The sequence below is a fragment of the Chelonoidis abingdonii genome, chromosome 1 (assembly GCF_003597395.2).
Source record: "Chelonoidis abingdonii isolate Lonesome George chromosome 1, CheloAbing_2.0, whole genome shotgun sequence".
NCBI classification, from domain to species: Eukaryota; Metazoa; Chordata; order Testudines; family Testudinidae; genus Chelonoidis; species Chelonoidis abingdonii.
This window is the reverse complement of record NC_133769.1, coordinates 143,049,023-143,056,447: the sequence shown is the minus strand read 5'-3', so window position 1 is coordinate 143,056,447 and position 7,425 is coordinate 143,049,023.

Sequence of the window (7,425 nt, the reverse complement as noted above, 5' to 3'; positions counted from 1 at the left end):
GCTGTAGCCCATGAAAGATTATGCTGAAATAAATTTGTTAGTCTCTAAGGTGCCACAAGTACTCCTGTTCTTTCTGCAGATACAGACTAACACAGCTGCTACTCTGAAACCAGTAAATTAGTGTTCCCTTTTTCTAGAAGCAATGAACATTGTTATGAACACACTAAACCTCTCTGATTAATTTAAAATAATGTCTGCTTCAGTGAGATAAATGTGTAGTAATCTGGAATGATTACTTTATGAAGGCTTAAGAGTACATTTAAAGTATAAAATCAGCTTAGAAATACTGATTAAGAAAATGTAAAACAGAGAAGTGCTTCATCATGTATTCCATAATATTTAATGTTGTATTCAACTGACTCACCCTTACTACAAAGTTTTTGCAAATAAATGTCTGACAAACTTCAGGGCATATCAAAAAACCTGTGACTTGACATTTTTTATTCCCAAGTTTAGTGCTTTTAATTAGGTACCTTCTGCATGTCCATTCTGCATGAGGGAGAGGGTACGGGGTCTCTGTGAGGAACAGTGACTCTCCGCCACCGTGAGGCGGGCCGGGCTTCTTGTTATTCTTTCTGCCTTGTCCCTCTGCCCCCGTCCCCACCCCTGCCAGGCTGCAAGGTCAGGCTGCTGTCGGGCATAGGGGCACAAGTTTAATAATACTGCATAGGGCCCCATAAATCCTAAGGACGGTCCTGGGGGAGCCAAAATGCAGTGGCCTGGCTCGGCAGGGAGGACCCACCTTCCAGAGGCACCGGAGAGCCAGAGCGTTGGCTTTCTGGGGCAGTGAGCCCCAGCCATGGAGGAGCCAGCACGGCACAGGGGGGCAGGAGCTCTGCAAAGGCAGCGGTGCCGCTAGGGGGGAGCAGCTGCGCCCCCCTGCCCCTCCTGCCCAGGCTGAGGCCTGGCGCCCCCCGCAACTCCCGAGGCTCCTGCAGCCTGCAGCAGATGCATGCAGGCAGAGGCCCCCGTTTGCGCCCCAGCTTCCCGCTCACCATGCTCAAGCGGTGCGGCTCCCGGGCATGTGAGCTGCCACCAGGGCATGGGGCCCTGAGCCTGCTCCGCGAGGAGCAGCGGTGGCAGTGGGGGCTCATGCTCCCAGGAGCCGCAGAGCCTGAGCACGGCGAGGGGGGAACCGGGGGAGGGCGCATGGGGGCCTCTGCCCACATGCATCTGCTGCAGGAGCCCCTGGAAGACAGCTCTGAGCTGCCGAGCTGCTGCAGCGGCCCAAGACCGGCAAAGCCAGTGAGTGGACTCGGGGCGGGGGCTGCTGGGGTGGGATGGGGAAGGGAGGGCTCATGGGGGGGCTGTGCACCCTCCAGGGGAGTTCAGGGCACAGGGAGGAGGGTACCTGGTCTGGGGAGCAGCCCCTGGGCATGGCTGGCCCCAAGGGTCTATAAAGGCTCATTGGGATTTGCCTCTCAATGAACCTATGTTCCGGGGCGGAGGGACGGGGGGACAAGGTGGAAGTTTCGCTTAGGGCGCAAAATATCCTTGTATTGGCCCTGCCCAGCCCGTCTGCCTGTTGCTCATCTCTCTTCTCTACCAGCCATCGTCACCCTGCACGTGGCAGTGCGCCAGCATGGGGAGCAGAGAGAAGGCTCTGCTTGAAACTGACACCACAGTGTCCTTTGGCAGCCAGGAGGAGAAACTGCCACTGCATCACACATGAGATTGCAGCTGAGGTGTAGGCAAGCATGCTGGGCTGCCACATGTGAGGCTTGGTTACATAACTTATGGCGGTATACCTATGCCCCTGAGCGACACAGTTATACTAACCTAACTCCCAGTGTAGACAGCACTATGTCGAATGGAGAGCTTCTCCCCCAACAAAGCTACAGCTCTCGGGGAGGTGGAGTACTTACACCAATGGGAGACTCACTCCCATCAGCATGGGTCCATGTACTGAAACAGACAGAGAACCTCTGGCGTACGCTATCTGGGTCAAACGTGTCCATTCCCAAAGCCTGAGCACACAGGCATCCCAGTGACTTGCACAGGCTGTTTAGGAGGGACAGAAAGAATCCTACCCCACTGCCCAGTAGCTGGGTGCACAGCCCCAACGGGGACTCGCTGCAGTAAGTACTACTGCCCACTGCTCCCCTCATCTTCTGCACTCACTGGCCATGCTTCCAACATTCCCCAGCCTTCCCTACATTCCACTGAATGTGTGATGGAGTCTCCCAGCATAGGTTTTCTACACAGCAGAACCAGGGAGTTTTCATTGTCTTTTGGTCTGTAGAGGGCTGATAATTATTGTAAAATGACTTTGCATTACTGGTTGAGACTTGCTGTTGGTCTCACTGAAGTGGACTGATGCTTTGCCATTGACTTCAAAGGGCATAGGACAGGAAAAAGATGTGCAAAGTACAATTCGGTATAAAGAAAAATGCTTGAAACAAAAATGATGTATAATTCAAATGTAGTTTCCTTCATGTTTACTGGATTTTGTATTGTAATAGGCCAAAGTATTTCAAAATATATTTGATCTTTTGAAACACTCTTTATTGTCTGCTCCTTCCTCACTTTTCCAGTGGTTATAGCCGTTCCCCACACCCTAGTCCTCTTCCACTTTAGACATAGAATTGGAAGACTCTTCCTGGGTCAGTGAGTCCAGTCCCCTGTTATCATAGAGAATCCCACCATATAATCCCCTTCATAAACTTGTCAGGCTCCTTCTTAAAACTAGTTAGGTTTTCTGCCCCCACAGCTCCTGTTGGGAGGCTGTTCCAGAAGCTCACTCCTTGGATGGTTAGAAGCCTTCTCATTTCCAACCTCGGTCTAGTCATAGCCAGTTTACACTCACGTGTGCCACTGTGACTACTGCACACTTGTCCTCTCTGGTATTACCTTGCTCCTCTTCCAGTCTGTCCAAAATCAGCTGCCAAACTCCTCATTCTCACCCAGAATTCTGTTCAAGTCATCTGCCCTCTTTGAATGCCTCCACTGACTGCCTTTGCCTTGCATACTTGTCTTTTCTTTTTGAGGACCTATATCAATCATCTCTGAGCTATATCTTTTACAGTGGACCTGAATCTCTTTTTACAGGAAGGCTCCTTCACAATATTCTGGCAGTATAAACAGGTCTTAAATATGTGTAAATGAGCATCATGGCCTTTGTCTCTATTTGTGTCTTTCTGTGTCATCCCTCTCACTACGCCAATGACACCAGCTTCTTGCAGTCCTGCTTCCATGCTTTTTTCCATGACATTCCCTATGTCTGGAACAGCCAGACAGCACTCTTTCACCAAGCTCCTCTCCTCTTCTTCATTTCTACCTTTCCTAAATTCTCACTTCTAGCACGTCAAACTAAGTTAGTTAAATTGGTGCCATTTCTGTGGGTAGCCTGAGCCCCTAATGTTCTCTCCCCCTGGGTACAAAGTTTACAGTCTAAAGTTTAGACCACCCTTAAGTTGCATTGCAGTATACCTCTACCCCTTTGTAATGCGACCCGAGATAACATGGGTTTGCATATAGTGCAGAAGCAACGGGGCTCCGGCGGCGCTTTAAAGGGTCCTGGGCTCCGGCTGCAGGGAGCTCTGGGCCCTTTAAATCACCACCAGAGCCCTGCCACTGCTACCCGGGGCTGCCGTAGCAGGGCTCCACCAGTGATTTAAAGGGCCTGGGGCTCCCCACAGCCAGAGCCCCTGGCTCTTTAAATCACCACTGCAGCCCTGCCACCACTACCCCAATATAATGGCGTTTCACGTATAACACAGTAGGGATTTTTGCCTCCCCACGACCATGTTATATCGGGGTAGAGGTGTATCACTTTTTGGTAATATTTGAATTGCCCTTTCTGAGCACACACAAATTCAGTAGTACCAACTCTTGTGACTTAATCGCAAGTCACTGGATTTTGGAGCCTGCAGGAGGAGCTCTCACGATAACATGAGAAGCTTCTCCATTTCTACAATTTTGAGGGCTGCTCCAGACACAGCAGCAGCAGGATGTGACTATAGGAGGAGTGGAGCCTTTGCCATCCCGGCTGCAGCTGAGCCTTGGGAGCACTCCCCTAATGCACACTGCTCATGCACAACAACACACTCCACTCCAGGACTTCTCTTGGAATAGCAGCTGTTAGGTTCCAGGCACAGGAGAATCCTTGGAACAGCAGGGAGGGCAGAAAAGGTGGGGGCAGTTGGGGAAGTGTTGCTTCTTGCAAAAGGCTTAACCAGTCCTACCGTGTGTTTCCTGTGACATTATAATTCATATGAATGAGTGATATAAGTTGCAACATAGAAATATTATTATATAGGATCATTTTTGGAACATTACAAATACTTTAAATATAAAGTTTGTGGGGAGGACAACGTTATGATTTATAAAAACAATGTTTCTAGCACAGGGAATGGGGGGAGGGTGGAGAGAAAACTACCGGGATCATGCTTATCCCACAATACGTCCATTCCCTTTTAGATGTAAGAGCAGTACTACTTAAGGCCCTGCTGCTGCAATAAGCACCATGTGAGTGCAGCAGTCTCCCAACAGAGCTCATTGGAGGGTTGGGGGGGGGGGGGTCTAGCTAGATAGTGAATGAAAGACAAACCTAGCAACTGTCAAAGGAGAGCAGTCAAATATCACATGGTGTCAGTGAAAGTTCTTTACTGAAAGAGCATTTGTCTAAGAGTTCAATACAAACATTCATTCTGCTGAAATGCAATTCTCAGATGCAGTCAAACTACAGTGAATGAAAGAAGGAAAGACAGAGTACGTCACCAGGGCAATACAGAGTTAAAAGATTCTAGAAGAAAGTAAATAGTGATTAGGTACCACCCAGAAGCCACAACCTTACTCCATTTACTCCTTTCCCCCTCAAATAATATCATAGGTATGTGTTTGTTTCGCTAGACGTTCTTTCACAGACTTCAGGTTTGCAAACTGCACCCATAAACTAAGGGAAAAGACACCCCGGGGTTACTCTAAGGTTACCTCCCCCCCCTCCTTTTAGGGCTTAGAACATAGAAGAGGAGATTAGTGAAAACACTAATGTAAAGCAATCTAGCCGGCTGTCAATCTCTTTCATGAGGTGCCCATCCACCCTGTGTGAGCCAAACAGGATGAAGAAGCAAAAAAGAAAATGTTCCCAAACAAAAGCTGTTTCTCTTTGCATTCCCCGGGATTTCAGGGCTGTGTGACCGTACATGCGTTGTCTTGGCATAATGACTGTTATTTGCAGCAGGTGTCACTTGTGAGGCAGCGCTTTACTGAGAACGAATCACAGCAGGAGAACAGACTCCTGGGGACTGACGAAGCTGGGTGTCAGGGCTCTGCGTTGCCATTGGAGCCGGCTGCCACGGGGATCCGGATGCAGGGATTTCACACCACGGCAGTGGGCCGGGCGGGAGGCAGGGCAACATTCTCCGCATGTCCGCTGCAGACCCCAGGAAGTGACAGCAGAGGGCACTGCCTACCGGGGAGGGCGCTGCAGAGCCAACCCCACCCCACGCCCCCACCCACTTAGGGAACGTCTGAAAAGTGTGAGAAAAAATGGGAAGAGAAAGTGCAAGAAAACTCGGGAACATGCTGGCAGCTTCATGCTGTGTGCAACTGAGGGGGCACAAAATGTGCAGCGGTCAGGAGAAATGGTAAAGTTGCTGGTTAGGACAAGAAAAAGGCAAACAAACGCTACATGAATGTAATTGTAAGAATTAAAAGTGAACATGAAATCAGGTGTTCTGGGTATCCCAAGAATACAAGCCCAAATACTGATCGCTTGTACATCAGTGCAAATTCAAAGTAACTCCACTGAGGAGGTCAGTATAATTACTCTTTCCTCATTTGCACCAGTGCACACGAGATCAGAAGTTAACTATGCCATACTGCAGCTATTGTGTATATTTACTTCCACACAAGGCATTACATTTTGTGGGGGCAAAACTGCAATAAATTGCATGTAAAATTTTACCCCACAATGAATTGCCAGGAAAAGGCAGTCAAAAACAGTAGGCAGAATTCACTGCAGTTGCAAAATTGTGCCTGCAAAAACAGAAATCTGGCTAGCAAAAGGCCTTTTAAGAGAGAGGGTCAATGTTGCTATGAGAGTGTTTGCATTTATTATTTTTCTTTGTTTTATTTTAAAGTCACCATTTTCAGAGACAGCACGAGACAGGAAAGTAAGAGACTTTAATTGTAGTCCTGGCCGTGCCATTTTCTCACTCTGTGACCCCAGTGGGTACATTACATCTTGTCTGTATGCCTGTTTGTTTATCTGTAAAAAGATCATAGACTTTAAGGCCAGAAGGGACCATGGTGATCATCTAGTCTGACCTCCTGCACGTTGCAGGCCACAGAACCTCATCCACCCACTCCTGTAGATCCATAACCTCTGGCTGAGTTACTAAAGTCGTCAAATCATGAAAATAATGTTAAAGTTAAGACAACTAGATCTGGACAAAACTTAGGGATTATCTACTACACTTAGGCCTTGGCTACGCTGGCGCTTTACAGCGCTGCAACTTTCTCGCTCAGGGGGGTGAAAAAAACACCCCCCCGAGCGCTGCAAGATACAGCGCTGTAAAGCTCCAGTGTAAACAGTGCCAGCTAATCCCCATGAGAGGTGGAGTATGTGCAGCACTGGGAGAGCTCTCTCCCAGCGCTGGTGCTGCGACCACACTCACACTTGCTGCAGCAGCGCTTTGAAGTTTTGAGTGTAGCCAAGCCCTTAAAATGCTTAGCAACACGTCATCATATGGCTTCTCCTTTTTAAAGTACTTTGAGATGTATGGCTGGAAAGTGCAATATAATATATGATTAATAGTACTAAAAGCAATTTTAAAATGCAATATTCCAGGATACCACCTCCTCTTCCCTGCAAAGAAAAAAGGGTGAAAAAAGGATTGAAATAATTTAATTAGCTTCCGCTACCCTGGATCACTTATAATGCTTTTCACTTTCAGGCAGAAGCTTATTAACTGGACAGAAGCACAGACAGACATGAGTGTGAAATTTACAAAGAACTGCCCAGTGGACACCTATTGCAACCTGGAATGACCGGCTTCAATAAGACAGACAATGTGGGTGAGGTAATATCTTTTATTGGACTAAATTCTGTTGGTGTGAGAGCAGCTTTCACGCTTACACAGAGCTCTTCTTCAGGTCTGAGAAATGCACTCCAAGCATCACTGCTAAATACTAGGTGGAACAGATTGTTTTACATAAGCACTTAACACATGTCAAGGGACCCTTCAAGGTGAAATGGCCTGTTAAGATGTGTCCAGGGAAGAAGCAGCTGGGGGAGGGTTGTTAGTGGGTTACTACCCATGTTGTAATAAGCCATAAATCCAGTGTCACTGTGCAGGCTGTGATTTTTAATAACAGCAATAATCTCAGCTGTGGGATGCTTCATGCAGTGCACACACACCTGCCTCCGCTCTTCTTTCTCTTTGCGGCTCACCGACCGCGCCACCCGCCCCTAGGATTTGC